The sequence below is a fragment of the Pan troglodytes genome, chromosome 16 (genome assembly GCF_028858775.2).
Source record: "Pan troglodytes isolate AG18354 chromosome 16, NHGRI_mPanTro3-v2.0_pri, whole genome shotgun sequence".
In the NCBI taxonomy this organism is placed as follows: Eukaryota; Metazoa; Chordata; class Mammalia; order Primates; family Hominidae; genus Pan; species Pan troglodytes.
This window is the reverse complement of record NC_072414.2, coordinates 45827139-45854641: the sequence shown is the minus strand read 5'-3', so window position 1 is coordinate 45854641 and position 27503 is coordinate 45827139. Positions and strand designations below refer to the sequence as shown.

The 27503-nt window shown below is 36.0% G+C and overlaps 1 protein-coding gene across 1 annotated transcript in view; it reads right to left on the bottom strand.

Moving 5' to 3' along the window:
• UNC13C (unc-13 homolog C) overlaps positions 1-27272 on the bottom strand; it is a 787554-nt gene extending 760282 nt beyond the window's left edge. Inside the window, exon 1 of the mRNA XM_054667546.2 lies at positions 27178-27272. The gene's annotated coding sequence lies outside the window, so the exon portion shown is untranslated. The remainder of the gene's footprint in view (positions 1-27177) is intronic.
• Positions 27273-27503: the final 231 nt, after the last annotated feature.

Sequence of the window (27503 nt, the reverse complement as noted above, 5' to 3'; positions counted from 1 at the left end):
TAATTATGCAATAAGTCTGCGCTATGAATCAATGGAATTCATATTAAGTAGCTTTCTTTGAAAGAGGTTAAGAGAAAGAATGGGATTGAGAAAGAGTAAACTGAGGAAAAAGTATTGGTTGATTTTGCCTCTCTGACACAACTTTTATTATTATTTTCCTTTCCAGAATCACTAAAGATAATGCAGATAAGCAAAAGGAAGAAAATACTCATTTGTGATCACACCAAACTCAGTAATAAATAATATTGCTTATGGAGATATTTTCAGTCAGTTTTCAATAAATATTGTTTTTAAATAAAATTCTGCTTGAATTGGTGTTTTACGTTGGGTTTCCTTGGAAAAAGACCTAGAGACAGGGATTCAAGTGCTGGTCATTTATGTGGGTGAAGATGTCAGGAGACACAGAAAGGACAGTGGAAAAGTAAAACAAGGCATAGAAAGCAGCCAAAAAAGTGTACCTACAAGGACATTACCACTGTGGTAGCTGAAATGTTCCAAATGAGGAACTCTGGCAGCCAGCATGGAACATGGACCTCAAAGCTGTCTTAAAGTGACTCAAAGTGGTGAGTAACCTCACCACTGGGGTTACATCGTGGACTCCACCAGTTATTGAATGAGTGTTCATCAAGGGGCATAATTGGCCTGCTAAGCACATGGGCAAAGAAAATTTAGACAAAGAGAAGTCAATGCTGGAAATTAGAAGCACAGTAAGCATATGCTGGAATAGTGAGGGTGAAGATACACAAGTGTGGCATACATAATACATAGCATCTGTTACAAATATAATGTTGTCTGGCAACCTGCTTTATTCATTTATTACACCTTGAATCTTTTATGGAATATTAAATGCTCTGAGTATGATATTAATTATCAATCCTTTTGGCTACATACTAGTCTATTGAATGATTGCACAAATATCTGATTGTTGACACTTGAGGATTCCACTTTTTCATTATAATATACAAATTGTGATAAGCATTCTTGTATTAAAATCTGTTGTGCATGTATAACAATATCATTATGATAAACAGCTATCACTTGAATTACTGCATCAAGGGATATGTAACAGTTTATACATATCACAAACTGTGATATGTGATAGACTTTTGATTTGTATCACAAAGTTGATCTTTAGAAAGATTGTACTAATTTACACAATTAGAAATGTGTGTCACTTCTGCAGTTTCCTGCCCAATACTGATCTAAGGGTGAGGCCAACCTACATAGACTTGGGCATGACTCTGCCGCCCCAGACAGCATGGAGGGTAGAGCATCAGTCCAAAGAGGAGTAGTCTCAGGCCTTAAGATCTGATAGAATTTGCCTTGCTAGGCTTTGGTCTTGCTTGGGACCTGTCACCTCTTTCTTCCTTCTGATTCCTCCATTTGCAGTGGGAATGTCTATCCTAGGCCTGTCCACCATTGTATTTTGAAAGCACATTAACTTGTCTGATTTTACAGGTTTATAGCTGGAGAGGAATTTTACCTCAGGATGAATCATACCTACAGTCTCCCCTATATCTGATTTAGGTGATATTTAGATGAGACTTTGGACTTTAGAGTTGATGCTGGAATTAGTTAAAACTTGGAGGGCCACTGGGATGAAATGAATGTATTTTACATGCAAGAAGGACTTGAATTTGGGGGAGCCAGGGACAGAATGCTACAGAGTAGATGTTGTTACCCCTCAGATCATATGCTGGAGCCCTAACCTAAAAAGTGATGTTACTTACAGATGGGGTCTTTGAGAGACAATTAGGTTTAAGATGAGGTCCTGAAGCCCCCAAGACACCAGAGAGATTGCTTTCGCTCTGTCTCCCCAATGTGACTGTGGCAGGCCAGGTTTCTAGTAGCAACCAGAACAGTTGGTTTCCACTAACCTTTTACTATAATTTTGATGAACGCATAAGTTAAACATTAAAGAACTGGAGAAACTGGGTGTATGAGGGCAGGAATGTGAAAACAAACCTATTAAGACCCTGCCTGGGTTTTCTCAGACCCTAAAGTCTAATCGAATGGCATTCTTATGCATACACTTTGTACCAGAACACACTTAAGAAACTTTCCAAGACTCTAGAGAAAGCTTTCCAGACCCCAGGCTCTAGTTAAAGATTAGATATAGATTGCATGAAACACTCCTGCTTGTGGCCGCACTCCCACACGTAGGCATTGAGCTTAAAATATACACGAGCACTAGAAAAAAACTTGTAACTTTGAGTCTGTCTGGTGAGTTACTCTGACTTTCTCCCTGTAACCTGTTGCAGAAATAAACTCCCTTTTTCCAAGTCTGTCTGCATCTGGTTATTGGACCACAAGAACAAGCAGCTGGACCTCATTCTGTGCAGGAAAATGAGCACATAGCAAGAAGGTGGCTGTCTACAAGCCAGGAATAGAGACCTTTCCAGAATCCGATCATGCTGCCACTCTGATCTTGGACTTCTAGACTCCAGAACTGTGAAAAATAAATTTCTGTTGTTTAAGCTACCCAGTCTATGGTATTTTGTTATAGCCGCCCAAGCAGACTGATACATCTGGTGTCATTTCACAGCCGAGATTTAATGCCTCCTGATGATACACTGGCTAGTAACAACATACCAGGCAAGGACTGAGTTGGAGGGACAAGATAGTGGAGCTGGTGGGAATTATGGGGAGTTAGTGTGGGTGAACATCAACTAATACAAAACAAGAGACAAGAGAAAGGTAGGCAGTTGCATTTCTCCCTTTTACCTATCTTCCGTGGACTACTCTGAGGTTATGATTCCTCTTTACAATTCTTCTGGAGAGGTAATGAAGGCCAAGCTAACATGCCCACTGAGCAATCTGCTGGATCTGCTTCCAACTCATTGTGTTTCATGTCTTTCTTTACCTCACTTTTCTTTTTTCCTTTATCTTAACACACATGTGTTTGCACCTCTATAGGCAGCAATACTTTAATTGTTGCCCCAGGCTCTGTTTTCTAGAGGACCCGTGCTAAGAAATGAGTTTTGACAAGCACCATATATTGCTTCTCAGCCTTTTGACTAAGAACAAGTGTGATAAAGATGATATATTTTTATTATGATAGAAAGAAATCCAATGAACTTATAAAAAAACAAAAATAACAACACGCAAAAAATATGGAGTTGAGTCATTTTATGTTTCAGATGGCTATTTAATACCATTATCTTTTAGAAAGCAAGTGATAAAGTTTCCAATTATATCCTTGTATAAACGCAAAGACTGAATAATAAAACATACTTGATTAGATTCTTGCCTTTTAGATAACTATACCCAAGTAATATAAATTAATTACAAAGTATAAACTTAGCAGGAGGTCTCAAATATAGAGTCCTTGAACATATTCATTTTAATGCTTGTCATTGACATAAATTTATTTTAAATGCTAAACCAAATGTGCAAATAATATGAAATAAAGAGAAATATATGATATTTTGAATAAAATTAAGATTCAGAATGATGTCATTCTATAATGTAAAGTATCTCTAGCTTTCAGAGAATATTTAAATACATTGACAAGGTGAATTTTATCAAATATAAGTCTAAAGCCCCATATTTTGGTTCAGAAAATCAAATGTACATGAACTGGGTAGAAAGAACCTATTTCAGCAGCAAAGATTAAATCTAGGAACTTCAGTTGATCACAACATTTATGTGAATCTCCTCTTCAAGAAGATGCATCGATAATAGCACATTGTCCAGATGACCTGAAATAATAGTCTACCATGCTCAATTTTATAAGACTTTTTCAGTAATATTGATTGCAGCTCTGGAAGACAATGTAAGACTGTTAAAATTATTGACATATTCAGAAAAAAAGTCTAAAAGATTAAGGATCTGAAAAGCATGTTATACGAAGAGTGAATGGTTTGAAAGGATTAGGAATGTTTAACTTGGAGAGGCAAAGACTCCTGGGAGATTTCACAGCTATCTTCAAATAAGGCTATTTCAGGTCATTCTAAGAGAGATTCAGATTTCAGGTCATTCTAAGAGGGAAATTTCCAATGATGATGGCCAAGAATGGAATGAGAAACCCTATGGGGCAATTACCTCCCCATGACTGAAGCATCTAAATAGGGGTTGCATGACGAATTAATTCATTTATCATGATTCTGAATTGTGGCTGGGATGATGGACCAATGACTTCTACTGGTCCCTTCGATTTTGAGTTACCTCCCTGAGGATCCTCAAAATATCCTTCTTTAATTTTGAAATTTTTAACATTTTAGGTCATAAAAGCAACCTGTAAAATATTGCTTGAAAATGATATCATGTGACTTATCACATGATATCATGATTATCATCTGAATCTAACCTCAATAAATTATTAAAGTAAAAAAATCCATACACATATTGAAAGCTTAAGACAAAGAGATAACTATATTATACAATTGAACAACGTGCATTCTTACTTTAAATGTCATTGTCAACAAGGGGTCATCAATATCTAGAAAGAGAAGATGGTCTGTGTTGCTATAACTAGCAGAACTCAAATGTGATAGAGAATTCAGATAGAGAAAAACATATCCGGATTTCTTATCAAAACTGGGGGAATCACAGCTAGTGTGGGAATTCCAAGGGGCAAGAGGACAGTGCAGATATTTCTCACCCTAAAGAAGCAGAGAAAGACAAAACCATAGGAGAACACATAGTCCAAAACTGTTAGAGAAAACAGATCCCCCAAGCCTGGAGTGAAATCAGAAGGATTCAGCCATGGAAATAATACAAATAGGTATCAGAAATGAGACGTGGAGCCAAGAATCTGGCCAGGGAGATAAAAGCAGGATCTGGGAAACAGCCTAGAACTGTCTTCCCTGGGTATCCATTTAGATGAAGTTTTCTGAATACGGGGTTGGAAGTTCATAGCATTAAAAATGAAAACTAAATATGAGTGTGTGTGTGTGTATGCCTGTACTTATTTTATAAATCATTCTTATCAAAGACTCCTTCAGTATAAGATTACAACCTTCCTTTTATCTTTTTCTTTTTTTGGTGTTTAATACCCTCTGTTTTATAAAATAATGATAAAGAATTTTGCAAAAACAATGCAAAGAATTTGTTTTGTTTAATGTTTTCAGTGGGAATAAGAAATATCGACAAACCTGGGCTATCCCTTCCATTAGTTTTTCTTGTAATTTCAGTAGTCTGTGAAATTTTAAAATCTGGAAATGGTTGGCCCAGAACATGCATTCATATTTATAATTTTTGTGAGGTAGTCAGGATGATATATTTGGACTAAAGAAAAAGTTTGAAAAGAATCAATTCATCTAGCAATAATTATACAAATTATTTCTATCACAACACATTATTTTATTAACGATGAGACATTAAAAATTTTTAAATTAACATTAAAATATTACGAAGACTTCATAGGGTTCTTTTTTGTTTCATTTAGTTATTTTGGTAATGCTTTGGTGAATGCTAGTTAACTAGCTTTCTTCTTCTATGAGTTGTACATGCCCATTTACAAAACTCAAATAAGAAAAAAATCAAAGATAATTATTTTCAATATTTAGATTTATCAGACTTCAAATATTAATTACCATTACCCATAAATATATCTAAACACATACAATAATTTTTAATATTTTAATATCAAGTAACATATATCTATGGCATAAAATGATAGTTTGAATCATGTGACTATGACCAAGTTATGCTGGGTAATTATTCTAACTACTGTATGAATATTTTGAGTATTAAAATGACTCCTTAATATTAACCATATGCATATTTATACTTATAAAATTTAAGAAGCAGTGTGTTAACCATTAGGCCACAGATAAACATGTTTTTGTTTCTGAGCCTATTTCATTATCTGGGCCAGGTGTGGTGGCTCATGCCTGTAATCCCAGCACTTTGGGATGCTGAGGCGGGTGGATCATGAGGTCAGGAGTTCGAGACCAGCCTGACCAACACGGTGAAACCCCGTCTCTATGAAAAACACAAAAATTAGCTGTGTGTGGTGAGGCATGCCTGTAATCCCAGCTAGTCAGAAGGCTGGGGAAGGAGAATAACTTGAACCCGGTAGGTGGAGGTTGCAATGAGCCAAGATCATGCCACTGCACTCCAACCTGGGCGACAGAGTGAGACGCCATCTCAAAAAAAAAAAAAACAAACAAAAAAAAATACAAAAAAAAACTCATTATGAGGAGAAAATGAGATAATGAATACACAACTGTAAGTTGTTTTTAATAAAAATTATATATCATGTCAAAATACTAAAGTGAAACCAAACATAATTTAACTTAATACTATTCCTAAGCAAACATTTAAAATGCATATCAAAATCTCAGTGTTTTATATTGTCTTCAATTTTCAATATGTAAATGTTATAGAGTTCCAATTGATGGAATGCTAGATAATATGTTGCCTACCTTATCTAGCCACCAAAATTATAGATGTACATATCAAAAATGAAGAAATTAAACATGACATATGACATTCATATAGAGGTTAAAATTATCATTTCTGCAAGAGCTAAATTAAAAGCCCTAAAACAATGTTTGTCATTTTCTTTTAATAACATGTTCCAAATTAAGAAAGCAGCATGTTAAGCATAAATCTTAATATATGAACTACCTTAGGGAATGAAATAAATTCTGGGTGACTAAGTTGTTTTAAAAATAACTCTGCATTCATTATTATTAAATAATACTGAAGAAAATCTTAACATCAGCTCACCATTGTACTTTCAGTTTGATAAATGAAGTGTCACCAAAAAAGTTAATCAGATAACATTTATATAATTTCACTTTTAAGATAATTTTCCTCCTAATCATCTGCCAACATTTGAGAGAGAAATGGAATCTTTTCTCTGCATAATTTTCTCCCAGCAGACTGCCATTGCCAGCAGCAGTTGGTTAATAATAGATGCTCAGCATCTTAGAATATTACTGGTATAGACAGCACAGAGCCTAAGGTTAACACAGAGGTCACTTAGGGTCATTCTGCTCAATAGATCTGCAATAATAATTTGCTAAAGCTCTGTTCCTTATAGTTTGACAAATGTAATGTCTTTCTTAAGACTTCTAAAAATTCTCAGGAGTTTTCCCAAATCTGATTCTGAGCTTCTGGTCCCAATATTATCTTAGTTTAGGATAGCCTTGCCATCTCATACATGCTATTTCTGTTCTGCCTTGTGCCAGTCCAGATGTACAAACTAACTCTCTTCTTTAATTTCTATAAAATTCACTCATTTATTTTGGTGTCTAACAAACTCTACTAAAAATTTGGGTTATGAAAAGTAATTATATTGTTAAAAGAGAAACTTTAGCTGAATTAAATTTAAGAGTTTAATTGAGCAAAGATCCATTCACGAATCAGACAGAATAGGCTGAGCCAGAGTAGGCTCAGAGACTCCAGTGTGACCACATGGTGGAAAAAGATTCATGGGCACGAAAAGGAAAGTGATATACAGAAAATGGAAGTTAGGTACAGAAATAGCCAGATTGGGGCCGGGCGTGGTGGCTCACGCCTCTAATCCCAGCACTTGGGGGAAGCTGAGGCGGGCAGATCACGAGGTGAGGGTAAAGGGTTCAATTAAACAGGAAGAACTAACTATCCTAAATATATATGCACCCAATACAGGAGCACCCAGATTTATAAAGCAAGTTTTTAGAGACTTACAAAGAGATTTAGACTACCATACAAAAATAATGGGAGACTTCAACACCTCACTGTCATTATTAGACAGATCACTGAGACAGAAAATTACCAAAGATATTCAGGACCTGAACTCAGCTCTGGATCAAGTGGACCTGATAGGTATCTACAGAACTCTCCACCCAAAAACAGAATATACATTCTTATCACCTCACGGCACTTACTCTAAAATTGATCAGATAAATGAAAACACTCCTCAGCAAATGCAAAAGAACTGAAATCATAACAGTATCTCAGACCACAGTGCAATCTAACTAGAACTCAAGATTAAGAAATTTATTCAAAACCACAAAACTACATGAAAATTGAAAAACCTGTTCCTGAATGACTCTTGGGTAAATAATGAAATTAAGGCAGAAATCAAGAAATTCTATGAAACTAATGAGAACAAAAGATGACATTCTAGAATCTCTGGGGTACAGCTAAAGCAATGTTATAGCACTAAATGCCCACATCAAAAAGCTAGAAAGATCTCAAGTTAACAATATAACATCTCAACAACAACAAAAAAAAACTAGAGAACCAAGAGCACACAAACCCCAAAACTAAGAGAAGACAAGAAAAATAAATAAATAAATAAGACAAGATTATAACTGAACTGAAGGAGACAGAGATACAAAAAAATTCAAAAGATCAACAAATCCAGGAGCTGTTTTTTACAATGATAATAATAAAATAGACCACTGGCTAGACTAACAAAGAAGAAAAAAGAGAAGAATAAAATAAACACATTCAAAAATGATAAAGTGTATATCACCACTGACCCCACAGAAATACAAGCAATCATCAGAGAACACTATAACATCTCTATGCACACAAACTAGAAAATCTAGAAAAAATGGATAAATTCCTGGACACATACACACTCCCAATACTGAACCAAGAAGAAATTGCATTCCTGAATGGACCAATAACAAGTTCTGAAATTGAGGCAGTAACAAATAGCCTACCAACAAAAAAAGCCCAGGGTCATATGGACTCAGGTCTGAATTCTACCAGAGGTACAAAGAAGAGTTGGTACCGTGTCTACTCAAACTGTTCCAAAAGATTGAAAAGGAGGGACTCCTCTCTAACTCATTCTATGAGGCCAGGATCATCCTGATACAAAAACCTAGCAGAGATACAACAAAAAAAGAAAACTTCAGGCCAATATCTTTCACCAACATCGATGCAAATATCCTCAATAATATACTGGCAAATCGAATCCAGCAGCGCATCAAAAAGCTTATGCACCACGATCATTCATTCCTAGGGTGCAAGCTTGGTTTAACATAGGCAGATCAATAACTGTAATTCATCACATAAACAGAACTAAAGACAAAAAACCATATGATAATCTCAATAGATGCAGAAGAGGGCTTTGATAAAACTCAACATCCTTTCATTTTAAAAACTCTTAACTAACTAGGTATTGATGGAACATACCTAAAAATAATGAGAGCCATTTATGACAAAACCACAGTCAATATCATAGTGAATGGGCAAAAACTGGAAGCATTCCCCTTAAAAACTGGCACAAGACAAGGATGCCGTCTCTCACCACTCCTACTCAACATAGTATTAGAAGCTCTGGCCAGGGCAATCAGGCAAGAGAAAGAAATAAAGCATATTCAAATAGGAAGAGAGGAAGTCAAATTGTCTCTGTTTACAGATGACATGATTCTGTATCTAGAAAACCCCATTGTCTCAGCCCAAAAGCTTCTTAAGCTGACGAGTAACTTCAGAAAGTCTCAGAATACAAAATAATTGTGCAAAAATCACAAGCATTCCTATACACCAACAATAGTCAATCAGAGAGCCAAATCATGAATGAACTCCCATTCACAATTGCTACAAAGAGAAAAACACACCTAGGAATACAGCTAATAAGGGATGTGAAGGACCTCTTCAAGGAGAACTACAAACCACTGCTCAGGGAAATCAGAGAGGATACACACTAATGGAAAAATATTCCATGTTCATGGATAGCAAGAATCAATATCATTAAAATGGCCATACTACCCAAAGTAATTTATAGATTCAATGCCATCTCCATTATACTACTATTAACATTTTTCACAGAATTAGAAAAATCTACTTTAAACTTCATATGGAACAAAAAAAGAGCCCAAATAGCCAAGACAATCCTAAGCAAAAAGAACAAAGCTGGAGGCATCACGCTACCTGACTTCGAACTATATCGCAAGGCTACAGTAACCAAAACAGCATGGTACTGGTACAAAAACAGACACATAAATCAATGGAACAGAATAGAGAACTCAGAAGTAAGACCACACACCTACAACTATCTGACCTTTGACAAACCGGACAAAAACAATTAATGGGGAAAGGATTCTCTATTTAATATATGGTGTTGGGAGAACTGCTTAGCCATATGCAGAAAATTAAAACTGGACCCCTTCCTTACACCATATATAAAAATTAACTCAAGATGGATTAAAGACTTTAATATAAAACCCAAAACTTGGCCAGGCATGGTGGCTCACACCTGTAATCCCAGCACTTTGGGAGGCTAAGGCAGGTGGATCACGAGGTCAAGAGCTTGAGACAAGCCTTACCAACATGGTGAAACCCCGTCTCTACTAACAATGCAAAAATTAGCCAGGCATGGTGGTGTGTGCCTGTAATCCCAGCTACTCAGGAGACTGAGGCAAGAGAATCACTTGAATCCGGGAGGCAGAAGTTGCAGTGAGCCAAGATTGCGCCACTGCACTCCAGCCTGGGTGGCAGAGTGAAATTCCATCTCAAAAAAAAAAAAAAAAAAAAACCTATAAAAACCCTGGAAGAAAATCTAGGCAATACCATTCAGGACATAGGCGCAGGCAAAGATTTCATGATGAAAATGCTAAAAGCAATTGCAACAAAAGCAAAAATTGACAAATGGGATCTCATTAAACTAAAGAGCTTCTGCACAGCAAAAGAAACTATAATCTGAGTGAACAGACAATTTACAGAATGGGAGAACATTTTTGCAATCTATCCATCTGACAAAGGTCTAATATCCAGAGTCTACAAGGAATTTAAACAAATTTACAAGAAAAAAACAAACAACCCCATTAAAAAGTGGGCAAAGGAAATGAACAGACACTTCTCAAAATAAGAGATTCATGTGGGCAACAAATGTATGAAAAAAGGCTCATCATCACTGACAATTACAGAAATATAAATCAAAACCACAATGAGATACCATCTCCTGCCAGACAGAATGGCTATTATTAAAAAGTCAGAAAACAACAGATACTGGCGAAGTTGTAGAGAAAAAGGAATGCTTTTGCAACCTTGGTGGGAGTATAAATTAGTTCAACCATTGTGGAAGACAGACCAGAGTTTTCTCAAAGACCTAGAGGCCGAAATACCATTTAACCCATTAATAAGCATATACCCAAAGGAATATAAATCATTCACTTATAAAGACACATGCATACGTATGTTCATTGCCCCACTATTCACAATAGCAAGGACATGGAATCAACCCAAATGACCATCAATGATAGACTGGATAAAGAAAATGTGGTGCATATACATCATGGAATACTGTGCAGCCATAAAAATAAACAAGATCATGTCTTTTGATCTGCATGGGTGGTGCAAACTAATGCAGGAACAGAAAAGCAAACACTGCATGTTCTCGTTTATAAGGGAGAGCTGAATGATGAGAACACATAGACACATGGTGGGGAAGAACACACACTGAGGCCTATTGCAGTTAGGGGTGAGGGGAGAGAGAGCATCAGGAAGAATAGCTAATGGATGCTGGGCTTAATACCTAGATGATGGGTTGATCTCTGCAGCAAACCACCATGGCACAAGTTTACCTATGTAACAAATCTGCACATCCTACACATGTACCATTGTACTTAAAATAAAAATTGAAGTAAAAAAAAAAAAGATATTTCCTTAAGTGGATGGGGGAGGAGGCAGAGTGCATGCACAAACATAAAAGATTACTCATTATGAATTCTGTAGCAATTTTCTTAGATAAATAACACAGTTTTCTTTCTTTCACCATTAGCTACCCAAATAAACAGGTAACTAGATTTCCACTTCCAATCATGAAGGAGTATTAGAATCCAGAATTAATCTCCTGTCATAAACAATTAGAAAACTAAAAAATACATAGAAAACAAACACTATTTTCATATGTTGGACTATATAGGTAGTGCAGGGCTATGACGGCAGAGACAGAATGGACACGATACGGTAAACTTTGTAATTGTTCACATTTTCTACCTTGAGGCAATTACCAGACAGCAGCATGGGGCAAGGGGTGAGAGTGATCTGGAACAGCCTAGTCAAAGAGCTCAGATTTCAGAGAGGCAGAAGTGGCTAAAATTTCCACAGACATAGAATATGCAGAGAAAACGTTATAGAAATTTATGTTGGGGTGACTTTAAGTCTGTGGCTGAATATCCATCTGTACATACGTAGGGAGAAACCCCATGATGTCAAGCTAGGGAAAACTTCTAGGAAAGGAGAAATTGTAGAAAACCGTAGATGAAAAATTCTAGAGCTCACGTAAGGCCTGGAATCATTCAAGCTTCCAGTAGCTAGAGTAAAAGGCCTGTTCGAAAAAATGTCGAACACACTCAAAAGTGTTTTTATCTATTCTCTTACTGAACAATCCAATCAGCACAGAAGACACTGTGACCAAATGTGTGGGGGTTTACCCCACACACCAAGCGGCAGGCACCAACTGGGTTTCCTCTAATTCAATTAAAATCTGACAATATCTTCCTGGGGAAAATGTCAGATCCCACAGGTTGAAAGCTGAATCCTGCAAGACTGTCCCTACCTCCAGATACCAGTCACAACTTTGGCCTCCAGAACTTCTGACTGACCAGCTTCAAGATGGGGTTCCCACAACTCCCTCTTTGGATCCCATTAATTTGCTACAGTGGCTCACAGAACTCAGGGAAGCACATTTACCAGCTTATTATAAGGTATTACTACAAAGGACACAGATGAAGAGATGCATGGGATGAGTTACAGGGGAAGGTGTACAGAGCTTCCTTGTCCTCCCCAGACGCACCACCTTCCAGCAACCTCCACATGTTCGGCTGTCCTGAAGCTCTCAAACTCTGTCTTCTTGGGCTTCTATGGAGACTTCGTTGGACAGGCATGATTGAACGATGGACAACCACGTCACAATGCGATTGGACAAAAAGGGCATGATCTAAAGCCTGCAAGGGCTTGCTGTTCAGACTCTTCTTGGTCTCTCTGTGCAGCATTCCTTCCTCCAGGGTACAGGGCACGGCCCCTCTGGAATGAGGGTTTATGACCCACAATCAGGTTAGAGTCCTGCCTTGGGCAGGTGAAAGGTGGACAGGAGGAGATGAGACACAGAGAGAGAAAGAGAGAGAGAGAGAGATTCTGTTTACTGTAACAGGGGCTATGAGAGTTATGAGCCAGAAACCATGGTTGAACATCCCAGTGAACAAAAAGAGTATTCATTAAAAACTGCATAAGGGGCTAGGCATTAAAACTGGGGCTTAAGTAAAGGTAGCTCCTGTTACTTTTAACCTGAAGGGGCTTTAAATCAAGCCTCAAAATGATCAAACTGATAATGAGTTAACCTCAGTCTCCCAGAACAAAGTCCGGTACTCTGCCGGAAAACAACAAAATCTAAACATTCAGAAATGGAAAATTTTAAATAACTAGATAAAGAGGTGGGAAAAATTTCACCAATAACCAGAAAAAAGGCAATTAAAACACACTTAAGCATGACATAGATGATCAAAGTTATAAATAACAAGGGATATTAAAACAGTTTACTTAAATATGATATATATGCTCAAGGATATAAGAAAAAATTTAAATAATAAGAGAAATAGAAGATACGAAAGAGAACATACTAGAACTCCAAGAAATATAAAAATAAAATTTCTGAAATAAAAACATCACAGAATAAAATTAAAAGCAGATTAGACACTGCATAAGTAAAGATCAGTAAACTGGAAGGCATAGTAATAGCACTTTCCAAAATGAAATGTAGAAAAGGAAAAAAAAAAGGTTGGAAAAAATGACCAGAGCCTCAGTGACATGTGGGAAAATATCAAAGATTTAATGCATGCCTAACGAAGTCCTTATAAGAGAGAAGGGAGAACAGGAAAGAAGAAAAAAAAGAAAATCATAGACAATATTTATCCAAATTTGATGGAAATGGTAAACCCACACATCAAATATGCTGAATGAATCCTAAGTAGAATTAACATAAAGAAAATCACACATGGCTAATTGTAATCAAATTTCCAAAATCCAGTGATAAAGAAGAAAAATTTTAAGGGAGCCAGAAATAAAAGACATTGTTTCAGTGCAACAAGGAATGATTGCAGATTCATATCAGAAATATACATTTTAAAAGACAATCAAATGGCAATCTTTTAAAGAACTTAAGTGGGAGTGGGGGTTGTTATACCCCCCTAAATATTTTTAATTAATTAAAATTTAATTTAAAAAAATAGTTTTAGAGACAGCATCTTGCTCTGTTACCTAGGCTGGAACGCAGTGCCACAATCATGGCTCACTGCAGCCTCAACCACCTGGGTTCAAGTGATCCTCCTGCCTCAGTCTCCCAAGTAACTGGGACCATAGGTGCATGCCACCATGCCTGCCTATATTTTTTTATTTTTTGTAGAGATGGGGTCTCGATATGTTGCCCAGGCTGGTCTTGAACTTGACCTCAATTGATCCTCCTGCCTCATCCTCCCAAAGTGTCAGGATTAGAGGTGTGAGCCACCATGCCCAGCGCCCCCTAGAATTCTATATCCAGCAAAAAGTCTTTCAAAAATGAAGGCAAACAGGAACTAAGGCAAACCTGCAGCACAAGAAATGTTAAAGGAAGTTCTTGCAAAAGGAAAATGACACTAAAAAGAAACTTGTATCTACAGACAAGACAAAGAAGGCTGTAAGTGGTAACGCTGTGGGAAAATATTAAAATATATGCTTTATTCATTGTTTAAATTTTTTAAACACATGGCCCACCTTCTTCATTGTCTCACATATGTATGTGTAGCATATTGCTTATTCTTCTTGGCCTTTTACAGTGGCCTGCATCATGCCCAGAGCCCTTAGCTGCCAATGTCTTAGGAGCCCCTGTAATGTCATCTCCTGGAAGCACAAGGGTTGCCCTTCCATGAGAATTGATGGTTGCTGCCAGAATACATTTTGTGGAAAAGAATGGGAATCTTGTGACTCATAATCTAATGGCTTACTTGCCTTCATTAAACATGAAAACATGCAATAAGAAGAAATATTTTGGGTCTGAAAATGCTTTTTTGGAAAAAAAAGAAAAAATATATAAGTGCTCAAAGGAAAAACAGTAGCAATAGTAATGTATTCTGGAGTTTATAACCTATGAAAATTTAAAATTAATGGCAATATTGTTCTAAAAAGTAGAATGGACTTAAAGTATAATGTTATAAGATTTATATTTGATAAAGAAGTTTTATAATATTATTTGAAGGTAGACCATAAAATTATGTTTTATATTGTAGACCTTACAGTAAGTACTAATAGAGACAATAAATAATACATTGATAGTGGACATAAAATGTAATTATAAAAATTGCTTGCTCCAAAGGAAGGAAAAAATAAAGGAAGATGGCACAAAACAAATGCTGAAGATAAAAAATAAGCAACAACATGGTAGGTTTAATTCTACCTCATAGATAATCACAATAAATTTAAATGTTCAAAATGCATCAAAAGGCAGAAAATATCATATTAGATGAAAAGACAAGATTCAACTACATGCTCTCTACAAGAAATTCACTTTAAATATAAAAATATATAAAAATTTTCACTTTAAATATAAATCTAAATAGATTATAAGCAGCTATCTGCAAGAAATTCACTTTAAATATAAAAATGTAGATTAAGAGTAATGGGAAAAGTTATATAATGCAAACATTAATAGAAGGAGTCTGGTGTTGCTCTTAATATGACACAAGAGAGTCTTCATAACAAGAAATACTGCAAGGAATAGAGAGAGAAGCTGGTAATGTTAGTGAGGTCAATTCATCAAGAAGATATAAAAATACAATAAAAAAGCATGATCTAGTAACGTAATTTCAAAACACATAAAGTAAAAGATGTAAACACAGAAGAAGTAGTTAAAAACCATAATTATGTTGAAACCAAAATTACATTTTGAGATGTCAGTACTTCATATTCTAAACAGGTTGATAGAACAAGAAGGCAGAGAAATCAACAGAAACACACAAGACCTAAAAAACGCCGAGAATCAACTTGGCCTAGTTGACACAGAGAACACCGTGTCCAACATCTGAAAAATATACTTTCTTTTCAAATGCGCATGGAATATTCACCAGTAGACACCATGTGCTTATCCACAAACTAAGTCTCAATATATTTAAAAGGAACAAAATAATTCAAAGTATGTTCTCTGACAATATGCAATTAAATTGAGCAATAAAACAGAACACTATCTATGAAAAGGTCCAAAATACATATCTGAAATTAAATAACACACATCTCAATAGGAAATCACAAGTCAAATTAGAAAATATTTTAAATGAATGAAAATGAAAACATGACATAATATAATTTGTGAGGGCGAAGCTATAGACGAAAGCAATAATCTAATCTTCTACAAAAAGAACCTATAAAAGTAAGAGCAAATTAAACTCAAATAGAACGAAAAATATAAAACAAATAACAGCAGAAACCAGTGAAACAAAAGGAAATAGACAAAATCAATAAAAAACTGGTTCTTTAAAAAGAGTAATTAAATTATAAACCACTAGTTAGACTGATCAATAAGACAGAGAGAGAATACAAATAAATTACCAATGTCAGAAATGAAATAGAGAACATCACTAGACACCCTACAGACATCATAAGGGTGATAAGGAAATATGAACAATTTTATGACTACTAAAATAACTTAGATGAAATGTCATGTGCCCATCCTCAATAAATTATGTCAAGGTCATGAAGTATTTTGATTGGCTTAAGTATCTTTGCATGTTTACCTCTGTCACCAGAGGTTCAAATTCATCCAAAACACACAATCAATGAGAGAGAGTTCCTGAGTAGGCAAAGAAAATATATGCTTATCTTATCACAATGGTGCATGTTTAATCTTACTGTTTCATCTTTGGTATTTGTTCCACTGGGTCATCCCTGTATTGAAGCTGATTTTCCTGTATCTAAAGGCCATGTCCTCTCAATCTAGGGAGGATATAAAAAATTAGCTAATGAGGCTGGGCACAGTGGCTCACACCTCTAATCCCAGCACTTTGGGAGGCCGAGGTGGGCAGATCACCTGAGGTCAGGAGTTTGAGACCAGCCTGGCCAACATGGTGAAACCTCATCTCTACTAAAAATACAAACAAACAAAAAAAATAGCCAGGCATGGTGGTGGACACCTGTAATCCCAGCTGCTTGGGAGGCTGAGGCAGGAGAATCACTTGAACCTGGGAGGCAGAGGTTGCAGTGAGGGGAGACCACATCGTTGCACTCCAGCCTAGGCAACAAGAACTAAACTCCATCTCAAAAAAAAAAAAAATAGCTAATGAAATGCCTTACCTAGTTCATACTCTATAACCTTTCTCTTTTTGTTAGCCTGAATTATTTAACATCTTCCACGTTCTTGATATACAAATTGGTAAGTAGTGAAAGTTAAAAACCTGCAAGTTCAGCTCTACTCCAAGATCTAGGCTAAATCTTTAACTTGGTTTGTAGAAAGTTAATAAGTTATTATATTTTAGCACAAAGTCCCTATAACTGTTTGTTTTTATGTAGGGTCTAGTTTCCCCTTCCTTGAGCATTTGTTGTTTTTTGTTGTTGTTGTTCTTGACATCGTGGTTCAATCCTGCACTCAAGTACCTATAGACCAGAACAGTGGCTCTAGTGAGGTCTCTCTAGGACAACTATTCTCAACGCTGACCTCTGCAGCTGGGCCCTACACTGTAAGACGTGACTCCTCCAAAGCCAGATTATGGACTCACAGTCACAGAGCTTTGCTCTCCTGCTGAGGTGTTCTGAGACATCTCTGTCTCATTCTCAGTCTGATTATACATCACCACAGTATAACTAAAGCTTCTACCTAAAGGATCTTGGAATTATTAAATGGCTTACCTTCCTGAAAATATTATTTCTGAAAATAAGTTGGATTAGGATATAAGGCATATGAAGTATCTCTTCTATATACTACAATCTGGACAATTTTTTAAAAAATTTGTCATTCATTAAAACTACCTAAAAATGTCTTAAAGCAAACAGATATTACCATATTAATACATAAATATGCTCAGCTTTGGCTGTATGAGTAGCCTACAAAAATTTATTTAATTCCCATCTAACTCTGTAAAGCAAATACTAAAATTTTCTTCTTATAAATGTGGAAAATAAGTAACTTGCACAAATCCACAAATGTGGAAAATAAGTAACTTGCACAAATTCAAACCCAAGTTTGTGGCATCACTAGTCTCATGGACTCATTGGTTATCATAAAAACGATGTAAAGTGCATGCAGACAAAATTTTTTTTTTTTTTTTGAGACGGAGTCTCGCTCTGTTGCCCAGGCTGGAGTGCAGTGGCGCGATCTCGGCTCACTGCAAGCTCCGCCTCCCGGGTTCACGCCATTCTCCTGCCTCAGCCTCCCGAGTAGCTGGGACTACAGGCGCCCGCTACCACGCCCGGCTAATTTTTTGTATTTTTAGTAGAGACGGGGTTTCACCGTGTTAGCCAGGATGGTCTCGATCTCCTGACCTCGTGATCCGCCCGCCTCGGCCTCCCAAAGTGCTGGGATTACAGGCGTGAGCCACCGCGCCTGGCCGACAAATTTTTTTAAAATCCACCATAAAAACTGAACTTGATTTACCAAATGAAGATTATTACCAATCGCATAGATTCATTAGTTATGTGTTGTAAACCTCATCACACTACACAATGCCATGTGAATGCAAAGATCTGATCAAATCATGTCAGTAGAGTTGCTCCTTAACTTACAATGGGGTTATGCCTCAATAAATCCATCGTAAATTGAAAATATGTATTTAATGCACCTAACCTACTGAACATCATAGCTTAGCCCAGTCTACCTTAAATGGGCTGAGAACACTTATATTAGCCTACAATTGGGCAAAATCATCTAATACAAAGCCTATTTTGTAATAAAGTGTTAACTATCTCATGTAATTTATTGAATACTGTACTAAAAGTGAAAAACAGAATGGTTTTATTGGTACTTGGAGTATGTTTTCTACTGAGTGTGTAAGGCTTTTGTAGCATTGTAAAGTAAAAAAAAAGAGAAGTAAGTCAAACCATCCTAAGCGGGGAACTGTTTATATTAGGATTTTGCCCCAGAAAGGAAAAATGATGCTTCCTGCAAGTGTCAATTGGGTCTGCCACAGTTCAAACATGTCTCATTATTAATACCTAAAATTTCCCTGGATTCATAGCATTATAGGAAATAAAAAGATTCATTCATAAAACAGTACCACTTCATGGACTGAATCACATACAATTTACTGACAGTTAAATTAAGCTGAAATATAACACATACAACACATAATTAATAAGTAGTTATAATTATATTGAACTTTGCATCCCTAGACCCATGCTTAGCATAGAGTAAGCATTCAATAAATTTCATGAATGATCAAAACACTGAATGCATAAGGAAATAATATGCTGTGGTATTAAAACCAACTTCATATCATAGGACATTGTGTTGAAGGCTGTAGGCAAAGTAGGAGGGCTGTGTTGTCTTCCAGCTCTGCTTCACAGGCTCTTCTGATTCTAGTTGTGAGGCTGTATTCTTTTTGATCTACTTCTCTATTTCAGTTTTCTATACTGTTCCATGCTGAACATTCTGTTATAATTTTTTTTTTTTTGAGAGACTCTCGCTCTGTCACCCAGGCTGGAGTGCAATGGTGTGGTGTCAGCTCACTGCAACCTCAGCCTCCCAGGTTCAAGTGATTCTCCTGCCTCAGCCTCCTGAGTAGCTGGAACTACAGGTGCATGCCACCACACCCGGGCTAATTTTTATATTTTTAGTAGAGACGAGGTTTCACTGTATTGGCCAGGCTAGTCTCGAACTCCTGACCTCGTGATCCACCCACCTTGGCCTCCCAAAGTGCTGGGATTTCAGATGTGAGCCACTGTGCCCCGCCTTCAATTTTTAATATAATCAGTTTAGAGAGCTTTCTCTGAGATTGCTTAAACTTAGCTCATACATTCAGGCTCACTGCTTTAACACCTGGATATAAACCTGTATCACCCATTTCAGTATGAGCTTGAGAAAGTCAAAGACAACATGGTGACAAACACTCTCTCCTTGTCCAACCTCTAGCGTGGCTTCTCACAGCTCAAGGTAGTGCCTCTAGGATGATGTCACTAGTCCCCTTAACATGCCTGCTTGAAAAAGCTTAATGCTGGCCAAAGAATTTACTGTTTGTTCCAGCAGAAATCTGACTATAGGTCCCTGATCTCTTTTTTCTTAGGAACCCTTCCTTCTACTTGAGAAAACTTGCAATTGTAAAATATTTGTCCCTTTGAGATGCATCTTCTGCAACCCAAAAATGTCATTCTCAAGAACCTGAAAGTCAACCTTTTGAAATGTCATCGTCAAGAATGCTAAAGCTCTGTCTTCCAGGCTATGTGAGAGTGCAGGAGCCTAACTTTGATAAACACCAGTTAACAAATACACAGATGACCTTATCACATTGACCCACCTTCCCTGCCTCAGTGTCCTTCAGTACTTTTCCTTTGGCACACCCCAGCAAACAAACACTCCCACATTTTGTTTCAACAAAACTGAGCTCAGTCAATACCAAAGTATTTCTCTCTCATTGCAGTAGTCTGAATAAAATCTGCTTGCTGCCTTTAATGGACATTGGACTCTGTTTCTCTTTAACAGTGACCAAATTTCCTTATCTCATAGATAACCTTGCCTTCTACTTCACCAAGAATATTAAAATTATCAGTGGTGATCTTCCTTAGCTCTCTGATTTGCAACAAACATGCTTATCTACAGTGACACACACTTTTTCCTTCTTTCCTCTGATTTCAGAGGTTGTGTCTCTCCTGCTCCAGGAAACACATTTACGTATGCTCTGGGATTCACTTCTTTTCCCTTCAGCTGGGACCTTCCGTTATCAGTTCCCCTTTTTATATGTCACATCTCCTTTAAAATGGCTGCTCCTCAGCCAATCAGCATGCTCAGGCTCTTCTGTTCTGAAAAGATTTTAAACTCCATCTGATTTCTTTTCTCCTCTTATTCCATGAATCTTCAATGAGTTATCTCTACTTTTCAATGCCCACTTTTTAATATTCACTTAATTCTCACTCCACTGAAATAGAGCCTCTCAACAAATCTCATGGACTTCCTCTCACTAGTGACTTCCTAAATCCTGACTTCAAGGGAAACTTTTTAGTATCTAACTTATCAGGCTTCTGTGCTGACCTGGGATGTGCTGGCCATTAGCATGTTTCTTACATGTTTCTTTTACTCCTTTGACTTTGTTCTGCACACATGGCCTTCATTTTCAGTCTTCTTCATGGGTTCTTTTTTCTCCACATATACAACATAGTATCCTCTTCAGACCTCTAGCCTTGGTCCTTTTCTCACCCACTGGTCCCTCCTAGAACAGCATTACTAATCTCATGATTAATTGCTTATAAAAAAATAAGCAAAACACACAAACCAAAAAAAAAAGAGCCACCCTAAAGAGTGATATATGTATGTATATATTTGAGATAGGATTTCACTCTGCTGCCCAGGTTGGAGTGCAGTGGCACGCTCACAGCTCACTGCAACTTCTGCCTCCTGGGCTCAAGCAGTCCTCCTACAAGCAATCCTCTCACCTCAGTCTCCTGAGTCACTAGGACTACAAGCATGAGCCACCACGCCTGGATAATTTTTGCGGTTTTTTTTCTTGGTAGAGACAGGGTTTTGCCATGTTGCCCAGGCTGGTTTCAAACTCCTGGACTCAAGCAATCTGCCCGCCTCAGCCTCCCAAAATGTTGGGATCACAGGCCTAAGCCACTGCAAAAGTGAATTATATTTACCAAATAGGTGACCCAATTCATTGTTCAGAAATAGAAATATTAATATGGGAAAAGAAATATTTGAATGAGAAACATCTGAAGGGCAAGTGACTTCAAAGTCAGAGATGGGTGGCCTTTGACCATTCTAGTTGTGAGTAAAATTCTAGTTATTTAGCAAAATTTCTCTGTTCTTTATTTTAATTTTTAAATTGCAAAGAACTTTTTATTATCTATTTTAATTTTTACATTTTATATATATATATAACTTAAAATTATATATAAATAAGCACAAGAATGATCCTGGTGTTCAAAATTTCTTCAGTTTCAAGTAATAGAAACCCAATTCAAATTGGCTTAAGCAATAAATCAGCTACTATAATTTGAGGAAAGTTAAGGAGCAGATGTCAGTCACTTCTGGGTGCAAGTTGTCAAACTATACAATTTCTATCTCTCTCTCAGCTCAGCTTCTCTGTGTGTCAACTTCATTTTCAGGTTTAATATCTCCAACCATAACAAAGATGCCTATCAATTTAGAGTTATATCCTACCACCTAAGCAACATACCTGAAAGACAATGTAACTTTCTCCATGTATTCAACGAAAGTCTCAAGAAGGGTTCAGTGGCCCGGCTTGAATTAATCCAAGTCCATCCTGACCATTTATTATGCCCAGAAGAATGCAGAACTCTAATCAGCCAATTCTGAGTCACAAACTCAGCCAATGATCTTAGGAAATTGTCAGCCCTATCTGAACATCATGAATTGAGAATAGTGGAGATAATTTCCCCAAAGGTAAATCAGAATGCTAGTGGCCAGAAAATGTATCTACAATGATACTTTATATCTGTAAAGTTTTCTTTTATCTTTTCAACAACATAAATTATTTATACTTTATGAATGAGCAAAGTAAAAGTCAGAGGAATTAAATTCAGTCACATAGTAAAAGACAGTATTGGATTTTCATTTCCCCCTCTTAAGACTAATACTTTTTTCACTATGTGAGGCTTCCCATTCTCCTGCTCAGTGCTAGTAAGAGATTCTGCACTTTTAGTGTCAAAGAAAAGCACTTTACTGAAAGCTTCAATTTATGCAAATACAAGTCAGAGTTCAATGTTCTTACTCATGTTCAGAATATTTAAAAAGACATCAACATCTTAATGGATAACTCTCCACCCTTACTCTTGCTTTAACATATAAAGATCTTCCCCAAAGTGACCCAGAAATTCTTCCTATCCAGCTAAAGCAAGAGTCTACAGTTAAGAAGTAGTAACCTCCTGTGCAAAATTTGATGTCATAACATCACCATGGCAACAGTAACTGAAGAGAAAAGAGGCAAATTTTGTCCTGAAAATTAATCAGCTGCAGTGACAATCTTATTTACTTTCTCTGGCAAGTAGTGCAAATCCACATGAGACCCCTGACAATCTTCCAGTCCTCATTTTCAGTTAAAAAATAAAAATACAACTACAGATCTATGTTAAAACATTTTTTTCCAAACAAGAATCATAAACTTTCTATTCCTCAGCTACCTTGTGGGGAGCTCTTGTCACATATGCCATAATTTCTTCAAAATTTCATGCAGTAGGTAGCAATTTTTTCATATACTTATTCTCAACAAAAATATCTTATTTTTTTACTAACTTCTTTAATGTCTGTTAGTTGCCGGCAGATTTGTGCTTAATAAAGATTATGTCTTGAGAAAGAAGATATTCAGTAAAAGTGCAGAATAAGATAATCCACACGATATATATTTTAGAGAAGGAAAAAAATGTGTATTTTTTAGCCTTGCTTTTGGTTGAAGCTTTCAAGATATAATTGGAAGGAATGGGAGTTTATTTCACTGGGAGATGGCAAAGGTAGGGGGGAAAGCAGAGACTCTGGAGTCAAATAAACTGGTATTAAATCCTAGCTCCACCAATTGGTAGTTGTAAAATGGTCAAGTCTCTTGATATGTTTTAATCTCAGTTTTTTTTAATATAAAATAGGGATCTGTAATTCCCCAATTTTCTAAGGTTCTTGGAAACATTAGAGATAATGTATATGAATTGCGTGGCACACAGTAGGTGGTCAAAAAGGCAAATGAAAGCAAACCATTTCTGTTTGTGAGACCATCCACGCATTGGTTTCACCGACACCAGAGCTCCTAGACTTGGACTTCTCACTCACTGCTGATAGCTTTGAGCCAGAATAACCCTCTGAATTTGGCACTTGCAGTTACTACACTGGAATTCCAATACTTTAGGATGATATACCCACGCTATGCCTCATACTTCTCATACATTCCATGATTACTCCTATGTGAGCAGAGCAGTATGAGGCCATGGCGTACATGCTATGCCTCATACTTATACTTGCTCTGGTCACATATGAGTAATCATGGAATCCTGCTTATTTACATCTGTTTCTCTTTGTCCTTCCATCCCAAACTTGAAGGCTCACATTGATACTTCCTCAGTGCCTTTATTCATAGTCAAAATGGGACACAAGATGCTAATAGAAGAGGCATGCAAGCGTTATTAGAACCTGTATGTACATCAAGGCAAAAGGAGATGGTGTTAACCATTTGCTGCTTACTATGGTCTTGAACCCTGTCCTCAGGCTTCACCTCAGGTGCTTAATACTTTGCCTCATGACTGCTCAAGTCTTGCAGGCCTCTGTTCTAGGTCTTTCTCCTTGTTTTTTTTTCATGCCCCTTCCTATTACGACTCTAGTTTTGCTTGGCTAGAAAAAGATCACAGTCTTAATGGCTTTCTAGAGAATATTGACAAACTCCATTGCAAGCGCTCAGTAAATTACTGAGTTTAGCACATTAATCTCTATTTAACAGAGCTAAAATCTTAATAAAAGGCAATTATTAGACATTTAGAATAAGAAGAAAATTTCTCACGCATATAGTGCAGTCTTCAAGACATTTTCTCATAGCTAAAATACTGAACATGGATTCTTCTTCCTATTAGTATTCTTTTGTTGTAGGAAACAATTCTCTATGCTTAATAATAAACAATATTATCAATTGCTAATTCTATATGGTGTTGAAGGAATTGGAATCTTAGCAGAGACACCTAACTGTAAAGTTGGAGAAGCTGCTCTTTCATCCTGTTCATCTTGCTGTAAGTAAAGAATCGCTGGAAATATTAGCAGTTTTTAGAAACCTAGAGATATGAGTCTTAATTGGGGGATGGGAAGAATGGTAAAAAACAGGATAGAATAAAATACTTGCCAGCAATAACGTGCAAAATGAGAGACTGGTGATAAGAGTTCAGTCTTCCATAAATCCTTAACAAAGATATTAATATGAGACATTATTAAATTACACATACATATCAAAATTTAATTGGCAACCTTCAAAAAACCAAAATAGTATATATAACTTCCAAACAGAGCAACAATGATCAATCCAATGAAGGCAAGATAGGAGGGGAGAAAGCAGAAGGGGGAAAAAAAATGGAAAGCACCATATAAGATGTTAGAAATAAGCCCAAATACCCACAGTAAGCATAATAAATGTAGGTGAACTAAAATAACAGGTTAAAAAACAGAGACTGTCACAGTACATAAACAAAATTCATAAACTGTTTATAGAAGTCAACGTTAAAATATAAAGATATTGAAAGGTTGAATAGAAAATGATGAAAATTAGTAAAGCTACATTTTATTTAAAAAATTATCTTTAAGACCAAAAGCATTCTTGTAAAGAGTGACACTAAATAGTATAATGAAACAATTCTAAAACTATCTTAAATGCATTATAAAATTAAATAATAAATAATGTTATCAATTGCTAATTCTATATAGGGTTGAAGGAATTGGAATCTTAGCAGAGACACGTAACTGTGAAGTTGGAGAAGTTGCCCTTTCATCCTGCTCATCTTGTTATAAGTAAAGAATCACTGGAAATGTTAGCAGTTTTTAGAAACCTACAGATATGAGTCCTAATTGGGGGATGGGAAGAACAGTAAAAAATAGTAAACATGTTGCTGGGAGACAGATGTCTCACAGCAGAAGAAACACACACATACACCTGCCCATATATACATGCATATACACATTTTACACATGTTTTAGAAATCATGTAAAAAAAGGAGAAACACATATATACAATATTTGGAATCAGAAAAGTTCATAGCTAAAGATAAAGTAACATTTAGAAAGTAATATAATATTTTGAATAACTACACCAGTAAATTTGAAAACTTGGACAAATTTTCAATTTCCTATGAAAGTATTTATCAAATATTACTTAATAACAAATTAAATGTCTGAATATACCTTAACCAGAAGTTGAATAAATAAATTTTAACCAACTCTCTCTCCTCCATAAAATTCTAAGACTTTAGGACTTACTGGTAATTTATGCTAAATGTTTACATGTTTTAACAAGCTCTTCCAGAGAACAGAAAATGAGAAAATCTTCACTAAATTGTTTTATAAGGATAAAAAAATTAGAGAACAAAAAATTATAGGTCAATTTCTCTTATAAAATAGTACATATATCCTAAATAAAATGTTGTCAATCCAAATTAAAAGATATATAAATATAGTTCATTATAATCAAGTTGAATGTATATTAGAGATGTTAAAAATCAATTAGTATAATTTTCCACTTTTAGTTTGAAGAAGAAAACCATTTAGCTGTCTCAACAGATGAGTTAAAGCATTCAATAAAATTAAACATCTATTCATAGGAAAAGTTAAATCTAGAAGGGAGCACATTTAACCTGATAAAAACATATCCATAAAAATCTATGGGAAGCACCATAAATATTGATGGAAAAAACATTTTAAAAATCTATATGCTACAAGTATGCTAGCAAATGTTCTGGTTCAAGTAAGCCTTCTAAAAACTATAAAGGAATGAATGAATGAGTGAGTGGCATGAAAGATTTGTGATATTTTATGGAGAAAATTATAAAGTTTGTAAAGTATTAAGGGAGACATAAATGATGGATAAACACATCGTATTTATAGACAAACATTAAAGATATTGATCCTTCCCAAATTGACTCATAAATTTATGTAATTCCAATTAAAATCCAAACAAGATATTTTCATGGAAAAATTATAAACTAATTTAAAAGTTTTGTAGAACTTTTTTAGCAAAAATTATATTTTTATAGCAAAATTTTTTAATTCAAAAAATTGATGATTAAGCAAGGGAGTATTATTCAACAAAATAGTAAGATTAAGCTAAATAAGTTTAAAGAGTTAATGAAGTTTTCATTTAAAATAATGCATTGATTTTTTTAAAACTCAGACCAATAAGATACTATACAGTGCTTAGAAACTGATCAACACATATAAACATAAATGTGATCTTTAACAGTGGTGGCATTTCAAACCAGTAGGGAAAAGATGGACTATTCAATAAATGATCCTTTGGGGAAATGCCATGTAAAAAGTGAAATGAGATTCCTATCTCATACTACATACAAGAAATCAATTCCAGTGAAATTTTCAGATACAAAAGCAAAGCATTAAAATTTTCAGAAGAGACTGTCATTTACCTCTACTACTGCCTCCTAATGCTGGCTGTGTGCTAGTTGGTGCTGCCTGGTACCTCTTGGGTAAAAAAGCAGCTAAAACTACTTCAGCACTCACCTTGGCCAGTGAAAAGCTTATGCACTGAATCAAGATTAAGAACAAGGACCAAGTTAATTTGAAGTGGCAGGGCAGGTGCTGTAGAGTAGTTTAAGATTAAGAGGTTTATACCACTTAGTAAACTTAGGAAAACATGTTGTGAACCACAGGGCTTTTCAATAAGGCAGAACAGCTCCTGATTTGGCGGGCAGCCAATCAGTAAACCAAACACACCTGCAGAGTTGGAGCTGGA